The 19,583-nt window shown below is 40.4% G+C and overlaps 1 long non-coding RNA gene across 1 annotated transcript in view; it reads right to left on the bottom strand.

Annotated features, from left to right (window-relative positions):
• Positions 1–15,810: 15,810 nt before the first annotated feature.
• LOC138736941 (uncharacterized) overlaps positions 15,811–19,583 on the bottom strand; it is a 40,161-nt gene continuing 36,388 nt past the window's right edge. Inside the window, exon 6 of the long non-coding RNA XR_011340668.1 lies at positions 15,811–16,167. This is a non-coding gene — a long non-coding RNA (uncharacterized lncRNA). The remainder of the gene's footprint in view (positions 16,168–19,583) is intronic.

Below are 19,583 nucleotides of genomic sequence, written 5' to 3'. Positions count from 1 at the left end.
AGGAACACTTAAACCCACTCAGGAATATTTTTGCTCGATAATAACATTCCTGAGTGGGTTGGCAACATCCAGTAAGGCATGATTACTCTTCTGCTGGTAGAGACCATGGTCCTTTTCTACAAATCCTGGCATCTAATGTGTCTCAATAGAGTTTTGTTTTAATTTGCTAAAAGGTGTATTCTTGAAACAATGCTGGTAATTCCACTCTTGGTTTTCTGGCAAAAAAAAAGTACCTACAGATTACACTAGCTGGCAAATTTCATACACAACTTCTTCTGTCCCTTCCCCTTGGTCTGACTTGATAAAGCTTCAGTGATTGCAGAACTGTGATTTCAACCAACCGATACTTTGTCCCACATGAATATTTTGCTTCATAAGCATTCAGCCTTACTGTGTTTAATTCAGTTTCAATCAATCTCCAAAGAAAATATTCACAAAAGAGCAAAGAGATTAGTTTGAGAGCAATTAGAATGAAACATTTATAGGACTGAATATTTTCAATGAAGAAAATATGATTGGCAGGCGTTAAGGTATATGTGCTTAAAGTCTTGTGACCAGTGATAATGCTGCCTATTTGACACAGGAACAGGAGAGCACTGGTTCAAACTTGAAACTATCAGTTAAATCCGGAGATTAGAGGGTCATTTTCCAATTGAAATCGTTGGAACAACTAGCAGTTCAGCGCTATTACATGTTCAAGAATTGCTTTATCATTTGATATAGTTGAAAATAACCATTATTCAAATGTTATTCACACGTAATAATAAAAAAAATTAAAAATAATCAAACTCAGTTCCATTAACCTCATCTCTTAAGGAAACAGATAAACAGCTACAGCTGAAGTTATGGTGGATACAAGGGATAAGGCCTGACTCATTGAATGGTGAATTGGACTCAAAGGGTTCAATTTCCTTTTACTGTGTTCCTATACTTAAGAAGGCAGAATATTAATCAGAATCAAGATTTATTGTCATGAACAAGTCATGAAGTTCGATGTTTTGTAGTAGCATCATAGTGTAAACATTCATATTATAACCATCTTACAACATTACGATAGAAAGGAAATAACTATAATAGAGCAGGAAAAGTAAGGCAGGGTCTTTGGTTCATTGATTATTCAGGAATCTGATGGCAGCGGGGAAGAAGCTGTCCTTGTGCCGCTGAATACTTGTCTTTAGGCTTCTGCACCTTTTCACCGATGGTAGCAGAGTGAAGAGGGCATGGCCTGAGTGGTGGGGTCTTTGAGGAGAGAGGTTGTTTTTTTTAAGACACTGCCTCATGTAGCTGTCCTCGATGAAGAGAGGTCTGGTGCCTTTGGTGTCACAGGCTGAGTTAACAACCTTCTGGAATGTATTCTTGTCCTGAGAGTTGGCACCTCCATACCAGGCTGTGATATGACCAGCCAGAATGCTCCCCACTGTATACCTGTTGAAGCTTTCAAGAGTCTTTGGTGACATACTAAATCTCCTCAGACACCTGACAAAGTATAGCCGCTGGCAAGCCTTCTTTGTGATTGCATCAATAGTGAGACACCAGGACAGATCCTCAGAGATGTTGATACCCAGGAATTTGAAGTTCTTGACCATCTCCACTACTGATCTCTTGATGAAGACTGGGGCACATTCCCCTGACTTCCTCCTAAAGTCCACAATCATCTCCTTGGTTTTGCTGATGTTGAGCACAAGACTGTTATCGTTATATCATTCAACGAGCTGATCTATCTCCCTCCTGTTCACTTCTTCATTGCCGCTTGTGATTCTGCCAGCAACTGTGGTGTCATTGGAAAACTTGTAGACAGCATTGGAATTGTAGCTGGCCACAATTATAATGGGTAGAGCAATGGACTAAGCAAGCATTCTTGGAGTGCAGTTTTGTTGATAATCAGTGAGGAGGAGACATTCTTTCCAATTTGTACTGACTGTGGTCTTCCAATGAGAAAGTCAAAGAGAGGCCTAGAGTTTGTAGCTTCTTGACCAGCACTGATGAATTAATGGTATTGAAATCTGAGCTGTAGTTTATAAAGAGTCATATGTATGAATTGTAGTTTTCAAGCTGACCCAGAGCTGAGTGGAAAGCCAGCGATATTGCATCTGCTGTGGAGCGATTGTGACAATAGGTGAATTGCAGTGGGTTCAGATCTTTACTTAGGTACATGTTAATTCTAGCCATGACCAATCTCTCAAAGTATTTCATCACCGTAGAAGTTAGTGCTTCTGGGCGGTATTCGTTGAGGCAGCCCAAACTACTGTACTTGGGTACCGGTATGATTGATGCCCTTTTGAAGGCTGCCACAATGAGAGGTTGAAAATTTCCATGAATACTAGTTGGTTGGCGCGAACTTTTAGTCCCCTGCCAAGTACACCATCAGGGCCCAATGCCCTTCTTAATGATGTTCTGACCTCATCTTCAAAAACAGATATCACAGTGTCCTCAGCCTTTTCAGAGATTCTAGTAGGCACTGTTTGGAGGTTCTTCTCAAAGCGGACATAGAAGGTGTTCAGATCATTGGGTAATAAAGCATCACAGCCATCTATGCTGTTCGCCCCAACTTTGTAGGCTGTAATAGCCCGCAATCCCTGCCATAGCTGGTGTGTATCCGTCTCTGCCTCTAGCTTCCTCTGGAATTGCCACTTTGCTTCTAAGATGGCTTTCTGCAGGTCATTCTTGGACTTCTTATAAAGATCCCGATCCCCAGCTTTAAACACCCATATTCTCACCCTCAGAAGGTTGCAGGTCCTCTGATTCATCCAAGGCTTCTGGTTGGGAAACACCTGGTATTTAAACATAGGTTCACACTCATCCATGCAGGTCTTGATGGAGTCGATGACACCAGTTGCATGTTCATTCAAGTCTATGGATGAGTTCTTGAATATGTTCCAGTCCACCAATTCTAAGCAGACCTGCAGACACTCCTTCACCGCCCTCGTCCATACCTTCACCATCTTCACCACTGGTGCTGTACTCTTCAGTCTCTTTTTGTACGCCGGGAGCAGAAGTACTGCCAGGTGATCAAACTTGCCAAAATGTGGTTGTGGTATGGCTGAGTAGGCATACTTCATGGTGGTGTAGCAGTGGTTGAGTGTGTTGGTTCCCATGGTCTCATATGTGACGTGTTGGTGGTAGTTTGTCAGAGACTTCTTCAGTTGGCCTGACCTGATTGAAGTCCCCCACAATGATCGGGAAGGCATCCAGGTGTGCTGTCCCATGAATGTTTATCCCGTGCCAGCCTGATGTTAGCTTGGGGAGAACTGCACACTGCAACCAGGATAGCGGCGGCGAACTCCTCTTGCAACTAGAATGGGTAACACTTGATCACCAGATGTTCCAGGTTGGGAGAGCAGGATTGTGTACCATAATGAACTGATGATGGCAAAAATACCACCTCCCTGGTTTTTACAGATCAGTGCAATGGAGAGTGTAGCTCTTGGACTGCAGCGCCATGTCCGGAATGTCCACACTTAGCCATGTTTCCGTAAAGCACATCACGCAGTGCTCCCTGATGGCTCGCCGATGTTGAAGTCTGGCTTGGAGTTCACCAAGTCTGCCCTCCAAGGACTGCACATTGGCTAGGGGGATGGTAGGGAGTGGAAGCCACAGGCCCCAGAGACTTAGCTTGACCTGTAGCCACCCCCCCCCCACCCCCCACCACCACGTCCACGTGGTCGGGTCTTCTTTACTTGGCTCATGGGTCCTCAGCTGGAGTTGTTGTTGTACCTGGTTGAGCAGTGTAATCTGAGAAACAAGGTGGTTTTCTCTATGGATTTTCATACTTACCTGTTGTAGTCCAAATAAAAACAGTGAAAGAATCACATATATCACTGAACCTCCGAACTTCCCAACCAATTTTACAGCAGGTCAGCCTTGCAAAATTTTGCCCCCTGATATTTCCTGCATTACTACCAACAAAGGGACCACAGAGCAGGTAATTCAAAAGTAAATACAAACCAAAGAGGTGCAAATAGGTTTTTTGTCGAAGAAGAGTAGATTTCTGGTGAAATTGTGGAGAAACGAGTTCTGTATAACTATTTTGGAGGCAACAAGTAAGAATTTATATGCATCTGCACATAGTTCAAGGCAAATGATAACAAATTAATTACCACTGTCAATAGGAATACATATTTTTTTCTTCAGATTAAAAAATTGGCTGAAAATATTAATGAAAATTGCAAGTGCTTTTGAACAAAAATAATAAGGATTCCACATTCCCTTGGGCTGTTTGCTTTGGCTAGAAGCTACTTTTGTACAGCAGGGTGGGAATCAGAGCTACGACGCAATAGTCCTTTGCAACAAAACCCCCAGTGAAAGAAATAGGCTCTGAAATATAGGAGTTTCTGAGGTTTCACTCACCCCATTGAGCCAACTCTTTCCTGTGATACAAAGATTACCAATAATTTGATGAAAAGCTACATTTTCCAAACAAGTTTTGGTTTAATTTAATTTCATCTGTACAATAGCAGATTCTAGAGAAAGCAAAACAGCCCAAGAAAACATGGAATCCTTATTATTTTGGTTCAAAAGCACATAATTTTCATTAATATCTTCAGCCAATTTATTATCTGAAGAAAAAAGTGTATTAATATTGATTACATTGTCTATTCCCTGAAACTGGAATATTATTACTGGAGAATGATATGCACAAAATTAATAATGACCCCAATCCGCATGGATCAGTAATATCACCTCCTTCATGACCACTAACACAGGGACACCTCAAGGCTGTGTATTTAATGGTTGTTCAATTTCTCTACATTCATGACTGCAGAACCGAGTTCAGCTCCAATGCAATCTATAAATTTAATGATAATACCTGCTGCTGTTGTGGTTGACCAAATTACTGGACATAATGATTCAGAATATAAGATGGAGATAAAAAAAAAATCTGGTTGGCTGGTGTCAGAACAACATTCTTATTCTCAACCTCAATAAGACCAAGGATCTAATTGCAGATTTTAGGAAGAGGGGTGGGAGTTGCGGGTGGTGGTGAGGGGTGGGGTTGGGGCTGAGGGATCTTGCAATTGGCATTTAGAGGATTAGTACCTTCAAGTACCTGGGAGACCATATATCAGAGGTCCTCTCCTGGAGCCAGCAGATCAACACATCCATGAAGAAGGTACACCAGCTCATTCACTTTCTAAGAGTCTGCGGAGATTTGGAATGTCATCAATTACCCTATCGAACTTCTACTGGTGTGCTGTGGAAAGTATACAACTGGTTGCATCACAGCATGTTTTTGTAATTTGAACGGTCTGTGCATAAGACCTCTTATCCACTGAATATATCTATGAGAGGTGCATAGGCAGCCAACATCAGAAATGACCTCTATCACCCTGCTTACAACTTCTTCTCACTGCTACTGTGACAGATTATGGATATGGTTCGGGGAGATAAATTTGGGAAGGTTTTTTAGTGCAGGTCACATACAAACATTTCAAAACAGATCTCATTTAAAATACTAGAGCTCTGCTCAAGCTAGACAGGTCAAAGGAACATAGGAACATAGGAAGTAGGAACAGGAGTAGGCCAAAAATGGCCCATCGAGCCTGCTTCGCCATTCAATACGATCATGGCTGATCTAATTTGTGACCTAACTCCACCTACCTGCCCTCTCCCCATATCCCCTAATTCCTCTATCATGTAAAAATTTATCTAACCGAATTTTAAATATGTTTAATGAGGCAGCCTCAACCACTTCCCTGGTTAGAGAATTCCAAACATTCACTACTCTCTGGGAAAAACTATTTTTCCTCATCTCCGTCCTAAATCTACTCCCCCAAATCCTGAGACTGTGTCCTCTCGTTTTAGTTTCCCCGGCCAGCTCAAAAAACCTTTCTACATCTATCCTATCCATACCTTTAATAATCCTATATGTTTCTATAAGATCTCCTCTCATTCTTCTGAATTCGAGCGAATACAATCCTAGATGATTTAATCTTTCATCATAAGTTGACCCCTTCATCCCAGGGATCAACCAAGTAAACCTCCTCTGGACCGTCTCCAAAGCCAGTATATCCTTCCTCAAATATGAGGACCAGAATTGGACACAGTACTCCAGGTGCGTCTCACCAGTACCTTATACAGTTGCAACATTACCTCCCTACTCCTCTAGCAATGAAGGCCAACATTCCATTTGCCTTCTTAATAACCTGCTGCACGTGCAACCTAACTTTTTGTGATTCATGCACAAGCACTCCCAAATCCCTCTGAACAACAGCATGCTGTAGTTTTTCACCCTTTAAATAATATTCAGCTCTTTTATTTTTCTTGCCAAAGTGGATAACCTCACACTTACTAACATTGTATTCCTTCTGCCAGACCTTTGCCCACTCATCCAGCTTAACTATATCCCTCTGCAGACTCTCCACATCCTCATTACAATTTGCTCTCCCACTCAATTTGGTGTCATCCACAAACTTGGCTACACCACATTTTGTCCCCTCCTCCAAGTCATCAATGAAAATGATGAACAGTTGTGGGCCTAACACTGACCCCTGCGGCACCCCACTTACCACTCTCTGCCAACCTGAAAAACTCCCATTTATCCCGACTCTCTGCCTCCTGTCAGACAATCAATTTTCAATCCAGGCCAATATACTTCCCCGGACTCCACTTTCCTGTAACTTACTGATAAGTCTCTTGTGCGGCACCTTATCAAACGCTTTCTGGAAATCCAAATATACAACATCAACCTGTTCCCCTCTACCCACCACACCCATTATATCCTCAAAGAATCCTAACAAGTTTGTCAAACAAGATCTTCCCTTTCTAAAACCATGCTGCGTCTGCCTGATTGAACCCTTACGTTCCAAAAGTTTCACTATTTCATCTTTAATGACGGCTTCAAGCATTTTTCGAACTACAGACGTCAAGCTAATTGGCCGATAATTTCCAGTCTTCTGCCTACATCCCTTCTTAAAAAGTGGCGTGACATTTGCTGTCTTCCAGTCTGCCAGGATCTGCCCAGAATCCAAGGAATTTTGGTATATGACCACCAATGCATCAACTATAACTTCTGCCATTTCCTTCAGAACCCTTGGATGCATATCATCAGGACCAGGTGATTTTTCTGGCTTTAGTCCCATTAGTTTCTCCATCACTACTTCCTTTGTAAGAACTATTTTATAGTCAGCTCCATCTGCCTTTACAAAATCTTTGGAGAGTGCCCAAGAGACTTCACTAATGGTTTGTTGTTTTGAAAAGCAACAGATGAAAGAACTCGGAGGAGTAGGTTCAGAGCCTTAGGCTGTCTGGGAGTGCTGTTTGCTGTTCTAAGAGGGTCATGTGGTGTTTTGCATTCAGAGAGGGAGTCAAACAGGCTTTTCTCTGAGACAGAGAGAGAGAGAGAGAGAGAGAGAGAGAGAGAGATCAGTTCTGCAGTTTTACAGTCAGCAGCAACAGCTGGGATTGGAACAGGACAAGCTGGCAAGCTTGTGGTAAAACCCCATTTGGAAGATGGGTTGTGAGTGCTTAGTTCAGCCTGGTCAAAGCCCCTATGGTTCATGCAAGAGAAGAGGACTGGCTGTCTAATGTTTCACTTGAAATAATAGAAACAAAATGGAACTCTGTGGTGACCTGAAAGAAAGAGGTTATCATCTGGATAACCCTGATTGGGCAAGTTTCTTTGGAAAGAAACTGATGTAGCTGATTAAAAGGGATCAGTTGTGGGTGTCCAGTAAACAACAAATCTCTCTCTAAAAACTGACAAGAACCTTCCTGAGCAGTAACCATTTACCTTTCAAGCACCAAAGCCTGATGAGCTTCATAAATGTTAAATTCTGTGCACAGTATAAGAATTGCCTGCAACCGGTGAACTTGGAGGGGTGAGAAGTGAGATTGGACTGTGAATCGAATAACTTTTCTGAACTTACATACATGTGCGCTTAGAATTAGAAGGGAGTTAAGTTAGGTTAGTTAAGTTAATAGTAATAAGTTAAAGTTTGATCCTGTTTTCATGTTTAAAGAGAATTAAAAGTAAGTTTTGTTTAAGTAACCATTTATCTTGGTGAATATCTATTGCTGCTAGATTTTGGGGTCCTCTGAGCTCATAACACTACCTTCAGACAGAAGTTACAGAATCCTGAAGACCAGCATCTCTAAGTTCGAGGGATGTTTTTCCAAGCCCCTGAACTCTTGTATTAATCATGAACTGCTCCAATGCTGCAAAAGGTTTGTCTGAACTATTGTAAAATCACTTTTAATTGCTCTAGGATAACAGGGAATATTTATCATCTATCTTGTATTTATTGTCTCTTTTTAATTCAGTTATTTATAATATTGTAGTCTTTTTTTACAAAAATGTTGGTGCACATGTACATTACACTTATGTGTTTGACAATAAATATATCATTTTCATTATACTTTACTTTAAGTTGAAGAGTTCTACTTCAAAGGAAATGATCTACCATGCCATTCAAATAAATTCACAAGAAGGCTGGTTTATCTCTACAGTTTATATCTTTATCGTACATTGTCTTTCAATGTTTCATTCTTTTTCATTGGTATGTATCTCCATTTAATTTTGTTTTATAAAATATAGGAGTTTTGTTTCCCCGTAGGCTTTTAGGACTTCTGATGTGAAACACAAATAGTTTGTCTGATTCAAAATACTTTTGACTGTCAATGGATTCCATGATAGATGTTGTAGTTTAAAAGTTATTTTCTTCACTCCCACATTTCCTTTGAGAACCCCACGTCCAAAGCATCTGATGCTTCAGTCTATCATACAATGGCTTTGCAAGCTGGTCAATTTTCCCCAAACAGTGAACATATGGTCACGAGGAATTCGGAAAACATTTAACTTTATAGAAGATTTATTCATTCACCACAGTCAAGTATAGTCAAAATAAACGTCATCAGATATCATTTTTTTTAAATTACTGAAATTAATCTGCAGTTCTCCTAAGGTTAAATATAATACTCTTTGAACTTAATCCTTGCCTCCAGAATCTCATTAAATGGTTCATCTTAAAATACTGCAGGTTGTTAACTTAATTATATTTATAAACCACAAAATATTTATGTTTGTCACTGCAATACAGCAGTGAGGTGCTGTGGTTCCTGTATAGGTAATGTATAAATTTTGCTTATTGATAAACTTATGAGTAATATATAATTAAGTGAAATCTATTGTTTATACACACTGAGATGCTTAGTAATGTCATATCACTGGAGAGCTGTCAGTCAGCCTTCCATCCATCTGGCTAATTGGCTTCTTGCCGCATTTCAGTCATGTTTTTCTTAACTGGTCGCCTCTGGCAAAAAAAAATGCAAATGACAGACAGAGCAGTCTGGCAGTCTGCAGCTTCTTAATTATCTGTCAGAGTAAAGACCAGGAGAGCCCAGGCCACACAGTGGAGATATGCTAAGCAGCAATGCATCTTGGGAATAAGACTGACAGCTCATTTTCCTCCTGTGTTTTTGGCAGCCGACACCATAGGTATGTGGGTTTCCCTGTTTCCCAGTGAACACCTGGCCCATTGCTCAGGAGACCATGGTACCAAGTGTCAGGCTTATCAAGTCAATGGCTTTTTTCCCCCATTCCTGTGACAGGATTGTTGACAAATGCCAGCAGTTGTTCAAGCATCATGGGAAATGCCTGCCATGACTATGTCAGTAGTCTGCCACAAACTGTTATTGTTAAAAATACTTCCAGTGACAGAATGCTGTTGTACTGAAATCACTTCTCTTATGAACTGCAAACTTTATCAAACATCAAATAACAAGTATAATGGGAAGCACTTGGGAGTGTTAAATTTGCTATTCCAACTGGATGCAAAGAGCCTTCGACAGCTATTAAAAGTTAAATTTCTTTACACCTATAGGTAGCTTAATTTTCTTTTCATTTAATCAAAATTAAGAAACTCAAGATGCACAGACAATATTTATGTTTGCATGTTTTTTTTCCATTGACTATTTGGAATAATTGCAGGAGTCAGACTTACCAATGACTCCAAAAAATTATGAGAAAAATCCTTCAGGACTAAGAGGCGGATCATCTAACCTGGGGCTTAGCCCTCAGCCAAAGTGACCATCTTGCCTATTTCAATCTCTGTTGTTTGAGGTGCATGTTTTTCAGACTTGGTCTACAGACCAGTTAGAGGGATGGAGTGGAGAAAGCAGACTCGGCGGTGTAATCGTGATGTGTTTAAGTGGTATGGAGTGGAAAGAAGTTTCCTATGTGCATCTTTCCCCTCACTTCACATCGAAGTTGCTTTCCCAAATTGTGACTTCTGAAGTAAGAACATCTAGATGGGTCTGGCATCTGATTAATTAGAAAAGACAAGCTTCAGGAAGGCTTCTTCAATCTGGCCATCAATCTTTCATTGACGAGAAGATTTTAGGTGGATGCATGGAATAGCTAAAAAAAAAGACTATTTAAAATCAAATGGCACCAGAAGACTGTTTCACAGAAATAAATGCTGATAAAGGCGCAATAAACACAAGTGAAAGTTACACTTGGTCTAGAAAAGTCATGAGTGAAGCAGCATCACTGTTTAGGTGGAAAATGGGACAAAATGCACACAAATGCAGAGAGGAGATGTAGCCATTGTGCATGAAAAGTGTAGAAATATCATTTACTGCTGAAAACATTCATGTACAAATGCAGGCATCGAATACTGCTTAAGAATGTAAGAAGGTGATTGATGGAAATTGGCTTTGAGACTTATCATACACTTTCTAATCCGCTAACCCTGCAGAAAGGCAGTGATGTCCCACTCACAGAAACAGTACTGACATTGGAAGATTATTTCAACCCACTTTCATATTAAATAGCTGAGAGTTACATGTTTGGCACGAGGAATCAAAGAATAGGAGAAGGCATCGGTCACAAAATTGTTCCATTAATCTTGACATTACAAATTTGATGAATTCTTAAAGCAGGTATTTTATTTGTGACTTCAATGACAAATGGGTTCAATGTAAATTGTTAGGCACACAGAACCCTACATTTAATCTGGGTTTTTTATGTGGTAGCTTTGATGGAAGTGATAATGAATAATGGGAAGGAACCCTCACTGTCATCTGGCACAAGCAGTCAAAAAGAAGCAGTGATTAGTCCCTAAATAAATAAATAGAAAAATTGCTGATACTCGTATTCTGAAATAAAATTAGAACATGCTCAAAACGTTCAATAGGTTGACCTAAACATTCATTCTTTTTTCCCTTTCCACATATGTGGCCTGATCTACTGAATTTTCCCAGTATTTTTCTGGTACGTTGAGTGCATTTGTCTTGAATTCTTGCCGCAGGTTTAGTTTCAATCAAGTCTGTTCTCTTATGGAAGCAATTTTTTTTTAGAAAAATTGGACATACAGCATAGAAAAAGGCTCTTTCACCCCATGAGCCCATACAGCCCAAATATCCAAAAGTATCAGCAACTCCCATATGTCTTGAAGGGTGGGAGGAAACTGAAGCACCCAGAGGAAACCCATGCAGACCCAGGGAGAACGTATAAACTCCTTATGGACTTTGTTGAATTTGACGCTACGTCACTGGTGCTGTACACTAACCCTGCTGCCCCCAAAGGAATGAATCTGTCAGAAGAAGGAGCGTAGTGACAATATATAAATCCTTACCCAAAATGACTAGTGCAGTGCTATCAACATAAACTTTTGAGACAAGAATGTTAAACAACAGAAAAATACTAATATTTCAATATTCATAGAACACAATGTCTAAAAAATTGATACGATCAACAGAAAGAGTGAGATGCAATAAGTTTGCAAGATAAAATGCAGGTGAATTATCATGCTCTGGAAAGTATACACCATCATAATGGATGATAATTCTATCGTGGGGAGAAATATTTACTGCAGGAAGTTCAGTCATATTTCTCTGTCAGAAACAACAATTTGTCTCAAGCAATACTCCATTTAATTACTGAAGGCCATCTACAACAGATCTTGTCCAATGATTAGAATTGCCATTTGGCAAAGCTGACAACACCAAGTGGGTGACATTGCTGGTGTCATCAAAATTTATATCATGGAAACAGGGACCTTGGTGTAAATGTTTCATGCTGACCAATTGTATTCACATCGATCCTCTCCTCTGACAGCTTGCTCCACATTCCCATAATTCTTTGTGTAAAAATGGTGCCCCTCGTCTCCCTTTTAAGTATTTACCCTCTCATATTAAATCTATGCCTCTAGTTTTAGATTCCTTTCTGCAGAGATAAAATCCATAACTATTTACCTTATCTATGCCTCCCAGAATGTTATATTCCTCTACCAGGATCCTTCTCATCGTCCTACATTCCAGGGAAAAAGTCCCAGTCTTTCAGTGCTAGTAATGGGCAGACAAACTCAATCAGCATTTTGCATTGGTTTTCACTGGGAAAGATGCCAGCTATATGCAAGAAGTTCAAGAGTGTCAGATTTCAGATTTATTGTTAGAGTACATACAAGTCATCACATTCAACCCCGAGATACTTTTTCTGAGGGCAGAATTATCACTTATTGGTAGTGCAAAAAAAAACTAAACAGTATACATGCAAACAAATAAAGATCTGTAAACAGATAATGAACATGAACAAACCAACTGTGAATACAGAGAGAATTTTGAAAATCAATAAAGAGTCCTTAAAGGAGTCCCTGATTGAATTTGTTGCTGAAGAGGTAGCAGCTGTTCCTGAATCTGGTGGTGTGAGGCTCCCAAGAATTTAAATTTATTCATCCTCTCCATCTCTGATCCACCTATGATCATTGGATTGTAGACCTCTGGCTTTCTCTTCCTGAAATCAACAATCAGTTCCTTTGTTTTGGTGACATTGAATGTAAGGTTATTGTTGGTGCACCATTCAGCCAAGTTTTCAATCTCCCTCCTGAATCGTGACTCATCACCTTTCTTTTTACAACCCAATACCATGGTATCATCGACAAGTTTTCAGATGGTGTTATTGTTGTACCAAGACACGCATTTGTTGATGTATAGAGAGTAGAGCTGGGGGTGGGGGGGGGGGGCTACAAATGCTGGCTGGGGTTGCTCCAGTCGTGATGGAAATTGGGGAGGAGATATTCTTACGAATACTCAATGATTGGGGTCTGGAGGTGAGGAAATCCATGATCCAATTACACAGTGGGGTGTTGAGTCCCAGGTCTTGGAGTTTGCTGATCGGTTTTGAGGGGATGATGGTGTTAAATGTCAAACTGTAGTCGATGAAGAGCATCCTGATGAATGCGTCTTTACTGTCCAGGTCTTCCAGGGATTTTGTGTAGAGTCAGTGAGATGGCATCCATCATAGACCTGTGCGATGGAGGCAAATTGGAACTTATCCATACCAACTTATCCTGTCAGAAGCTGACGTGCTTCAACACCAGCTGTTCAAAACAACTCTTCACTGTTGATGCAAATGCAACCAGTCGATAGTTATTACGGCAGATTATTATACTTCTCTTCAGCACCAGTATGATTAACATCTGTTTGAAACATTTGTGTACCACACCCTGCTAGAGTGAGTTACTGAAGATATTCATTGGAAAGTTGATCAGCACAGATTTTTAACAGTCAGCCAGGTACTCCGTCTGGGCTGGATGCTTTCCTTGGATTCACTCTCCTGAAGGCAGAAGAAGGTGTAGTTGCTGGGAAGTTGAAACATCTGAAGGTAGATAAATTATCTGGACTAGATGGATTATGCCCCAAAGTTCTTAAACAGGTAGTTGAAGAAACTATGGAGGCATCTGTAGTGATCTTTCAAGAATCAATGGAGTCTGTAATGATTTGATAGAGTTGGAAAATTGCAAAATGTCACTCCATTTTTTAAGAAGGGAGGGAGACAAAAGAAAGGAAATTATAGGCCAGTTAGCCTGACTTCAGTGGTTGGTGAGATGTTAGAATTTATTATTGTGAGGTCTCAGTGTACTTGAAGGCACACATTAAAATAGGCCCAAGTCAGAATGGTTTCCTGAAGGGGAGATCTTGCCTGACAAACCTGCTGGAATAAGGAAATAACAGGAAGGGCACACAAAGGAGAGTCAGTGAATATACTTTACTAGGATTTTCATAGGGCCTTTAACAAGTTGTCATACACGAGGCTGTGAAGCAAGATAAAAGCACATGACACATATTAGCATGGATAGAAAATTGACTGACTGAAAGGAGGCAGAGAAGGGGGTAAAAGGAGTTGACTGCTGATAATCAGTGGTGTTACATAGGACTTGGTGCTGGGACCATTTCTTTTCACATTATGTGAAAGTGATTTGGATGACAGAATTGATGGCTATGAGACCAAGTTTGTGAATGATCCAAAGCTAGGAGTAGGACAGGTAGTGTTGAGGAAGCATCGAGCCTACAGAAGAACTTAGACAGGTTAGGAGATTGGAGAAGGAAACAGAAGATGGAATACAGTGTAGAGACTGTATGATCATGCACTTTGATGGTAGGAATAAAGGCATAGACTATTTTCTAATCAGGTGTAGGGGAACTTAGGAATCCTCATGCGAGAATCCCTGAAGGTTAACTTGCAGAGAGTCTGTGGAAAGGAAGGCGAATGGAATTCTCATGTTAATTTCAAGAGGGATAGAATATAAAAACAAAGATGAGATATTGAGTCTTTATAAGGCATTGGTCAGACCTCAATTGTAATATTGTGAGCAGTTTCAGATTGCTTATCTAAGGAAGGACGTGTTCACATTAGAGAGGCTTCAGAGGAGGTTCAGAAGAATGATCCCAGAGTGAAAGAGTTATCATATTCAATGCACTTGATGGCTCTGGGATTGTACTTGCTGGAGTTCAGATGAATGAGGAAGGTTGAAACCTGTGGAATACTGAAGGCCAGAAAAGAGTAAATGGGGAGAGGATGTTCGCTATAGTGGGAGATCTTGGACCAGGGAGCACAGCCTCAGAATACAAAATCATCCCTTTAAGTTAAGTCAAGTTTATTATCAAATGATTGAACAAGTAAAACCCAACAAATCAGCATTTTCCGATCCTCGGTACAAAACATGCAGACACACAACCAGGCCTAACATATATACAGACAACAATACATATGCAGGACAAATATTCATATGTACAAATAAATAAATAAATATTGTTTCGTGAATATGAGAGTCTCAGATTGGTCCTTCAACATTCTCATTGCCTGTGTGAAGAAGCTGTTTCTCAGCCCGGTGATGTAGGCTCTGATACTCCTGTATCTTTTTCTGGATGGGAGCAGCTGAAAGATGGTGTGTGCAAGGTGGAACAGGTCCTTAATGATTTGTGCCCCCTCTTCAGGCAACAATCTGGTAGATCACGTTGATGGGGGTGGGGGGTAGGTGGAGGGAGTCTCCAGTGATCCTCTCTGCCACTTTTATGGTTCTATGGATTGACTGTTGATCTATTTCTCTGCAGCACACTGTGATACAGCCAGCCAGGATGCCACGGTCTCAATAGAACTCCCATAGTAGAAATAATGGTGGCCAGTAGCCTTTCCGAGGTGCAATTGCTGTTGCCCTACTCAGAGTGAGCCTGAGGGATTGGGCTCACCACGCCCCCCACACCCCAGCCTGTGACCTCTAGTAAGCTTTCAGATGGCCATGCTGAGGCTCCACTGCCTCATGCTGGCGATTCTGGAGCGGGTCTAGAAGTCAGTCCTTCCCACACTACAGACCCAGGAACTGTACCAGTTCCCAAGGTTTCAAAGGAGCCATCTGTTTTGAGAAGGAGCACCAGAATTCATAAACAACCTGATAGGTTGACCTATTCATAAAACATCCTAATAAGTGAATTGAAGAGAAATTTCCTTACACAGAAGATGTGAATTCATGGCCTTAGATGACTGTGAAGCCCAAGTCATTGGCTACTTTTAACAAAGATTTCGATAGCTTCTTGATTGGGAAGATAATCAAGGGTTACAAGGAGAAGGCAGGAGAATTGAGTTGAAAAGGATTGTAATAGAAATGCTGGACAGACATGATGGGCCAAATGGCTGAATTCTATTCTTCTAGTCTTCTTATAATTCTAGCCCATCAGTCCTGGTAACAATCTGGTGCATCTTTTCTGACCACTTTCCAATTTAATGATCGTTCGTATTTCTGGGTGGCCAGACATACTCCCAATGCTCCAAGTGTGCTCTCATGATCATCTTGGGCAGTTGTAACATGATGTCCCTACTTCTGGCCTCAGTGCCCTGACCAGTGTAGACAAATGTGCTCAAGGTCTTCTTCACCACCACCAGACAAGGATTGGCTACAAAAAAAAAATCAATTGGAAAGATCTGGTTAGTATTCGTGTATATGATGAGAATTTATGCTTGGGATCACGATTGTACAAATGTGAAGATTTTTAAGGATGCCTAATATGATACTGGCTAAATGGCAAACAACCAGATTGTAAAAGCTGACCAGTACAATATTCTCAAGATGCATTTGGGAGATCTGGATGATGATCAGATGTGGAAAGGGAATTCATTGTCATAGATGTCAGTGAATTTACAAATGAAATTCTTATTGTTTGTTGCAGCTGTATGGAATATGTTTAATACATGAGTAAACAATAAATATTAATTAAATATCTACACAATAAAAATAACAAATACAAAAGATTAGATAAATATTCATAATTGTCATTAGTGCACAAATATGTAAAAGGTTCCATTCCAAATCAATGCTTGTGGCTCTCTCAGGCTGGTTTATTCCATTCCATGAGAGGAATATTAAACATGACGTGAAATAACAAAATATTGACAAGCTCGGCCTGTATTCCAAACCTCATTACCCAATAGTATGCAAAGCAACCTGTTCACGCATTGGAGTACAAAATATAATAATTCAGCAAAATTGCTCTCAGCACTTCTGGAGGATTTACGTGTTATGACTGGCTTTGCATTCACCAGGTAAAGGATGCTTTCTTTGGAAAATCATTTTCACAAAATCACAAAGGTACCAATGTTGGTAAATTTCTCCAGGTTCAGGAGACTTGGCAATGGCTCACTTCAGCATGGATCCAAATGAGTTTGGATCCATACTGGGGCAATGCAGTTAGCATAGCTGTTCTAAGCATTGTGCAGCGTCATAGACTCCAGTTCAAATCTGGCACTGTCTGTAAGGAGATTGCATGTTCTCCCTTTGTCTGCATAGGTTTCCTCTGAGTGCTCTGGTTTCCTCCCACTGTTCAAAACCTACAGGGATTGTAGGTCAATTGGGTGTAATTTGGCCTGTTACTGTGCTGTATGTCTAAATTTAAATTTAAATTGAATTCCAAAAATACAAGTGTTTCTGCTTCCTGAACCATCAGCACTGATTCTCTGTATGAATGTCTAATTTTCCAAAAGGTGTGATATGTCTCGAAAAGGATAGTATGGTTTCGCAGCTCTAAGTGAGGAAGACAGCCAGATATCAGGTTGGTTACAAAGTGACCAAACATCCAGGTTTCATGATTCCATTACCAGTGTAGCCTCAAGCAGCTGAACATCAGAACAATAAGGTGCATTCAGCCACTGGTATCATTATTGGGGACTCTGAAAGGAGATTACTGGAACCATGGTCTGCACTTACAATATGGATCTCTGACATTGTAGCCACAAACAGGGCCTTGTGTACCTTTTGGGAGGAAACAGGCATGATAGTATTTTACAAGATATACACGTAACTATGAAAGGAATGGAGAAAAATGGATGATGAGCCAGAAGAAATGTAATTTAATTTGGCATCATGTTCAGTGCAGACCAAAAAGCTGGTGCCTGTTCTGCACTGCTCTATTTTCAATGACTCTTCAGATATGAAGTGCATAGTGTCTCTCGTAGTTTATGCATAATCCCACACCAAAAAATGGAAGAAATCTGGAGTGTACCTGAACTATTATATCCAAGTCAACCGATGGCTATACAGAGTAAGCTTCCTCAACTTGCCTGATGAAAACTAGTTAAAAATGTATGCCAGCAAATGCAATATTGAAGTCAATCCTCCCAGACTGCAATCTATCAGTGCTGTTTAGTCTTACGTTTACCAGGTAAAGGATGCTCTTAGTAAATCAGCCGATTCACAAAATCACCAAGGCAGAAATTTGCAGCATTGCTGGATTGCCCCAGATTGTGAGGACAAGAGAAGGGCTCATTCTGGAGTGGATCCAAAAACTCTTTCTTAACTCCTATGGACTATCAGAATTATGAAAGAATATCAATGAAATGTCTGGTGTAAATGGCAAATATTAATCTGGTGCAAATGGATAAATATTAATATTTATCACCCAACTACAAGAAGGATATCAATAAGATTGAAAGAGAGCAGAGAAGATTTACAAGGTTTTTGCCAGGTCTTGAAGAACTGAGTAACAGGGAAATGTTAAACAGGTAAGACTTTGTTCCCTGGAGATTCAATGATGAGAGATTTGATAGAGACATACAAAATATGATGGTTATAGATAGAGTAAATGCAAGCAGGATTTTTCCACTGAGGTCAAGTGAGATACGAACTAGAAGGGTGAAAGGTGAGATGTTTAAAGGTAACATTAGGGGGAACTTCTTTTCACAGAGGGTGGTGAGAGGGTGGAATGAGCTGCCTGCTGAGGTGGAAAATCCATGCTCAATTTTGACATTTAAGAAGCATTTGAATCAATACTTGGAGGGGAGGGGTAGATATGGTCTGTGTACAGGTCATTGAAACTAGATAGGATAATTGTTGGACACACACTAGATGCAATGAAGGGTCTGTTTCAGGGTTGTCATGTTGTATGGATCCATGCAAGTTGTAAGGTTACAGGCAATAATGTTCTTGGGTCTGTGGTATGCAAGGAATGAGAAGTGCTAACTTACAGCACTGGCCTCCTGCTACAGGTTAAAACTTTCATATTGTCTCATCAGAATCCATTGCAGGAAGTGGTAGGCTTCATTTGAAATCTTGATTTACCAATGACAGAGTGGAAGCAGAATTAGGCTCCCAAAAGTGATCAAGCACTGAGGCACTGGAGAAGTATCAGAAATTGAAATGCTAAAAATCTGAAGTATCTGCTGGAAATGCTCAGCAGGTCAGGGAGCATATGTGAGGAGAAGCAGCTTTAAATCGGAGAGAAATGGGGATTGATAGGGTGGGGGAAACAAAAGGAATGTCTGCAAGAGAATGAATGACACAAAAGGTGATGGTACTGATGGAGAGTGGGTAGTTAAGTTTTGCTAACAAAGTTGATCTGCCTGGGGCAGGTATAAATGAGAGACTTGGTTTGAGAGGCAACTGCAAAACAAATTAAAAAAAAATTATTAGCACTTTGAGATACTGCACATTTCTAAACTAACAAAATGCTGGAAATGCTCACCAGCTTTGAGAGCATCAGTGAAGCAAGAAAAACTGATCTAATCTAACAGTTTTCCTCAGGTCTGGCCAGCTCAATCTCAAAAATGGAAAGACTGGGTATCAGAAATTGTTCAATTCATTGTACTGTTCCGAAGGCTATAATGTCCTAAATCAGAAGATGAGATGCTCTTTTGTGCACTTAGGACAGAGGCATAAGAAACGTCAAAGGGAAAGTGGGATGGAGAATTATAGACACTTGGAACTGGAAGTTCAGGGCCATCCTCTGGACTGAGAAGAAGTGTTCCGTCAAATAATCACCCAATTTACATTTGGGTCACCCAAAGTAAACTATATAGTGAGCACCAATAACTTGGGAGG

Source organism: Narcine bancroftii, chromosome 6, assembly GCF_036971445.1.
Source record: "Narcine bancroftii isolate sNarBan1 chromosome 6, sNarBan1.hap1, whole genome shotgun sequence".
Taxonomy (NCBI): Eukaryota; Metazoa; Chordata; class Chondrichthyes; order Torpediniformes; family Narcinidae; genus Narcine; species Narcine bancroftii.
This window is presented reverse-complemented; position numbering and strand designations above follow the sequence as displayed.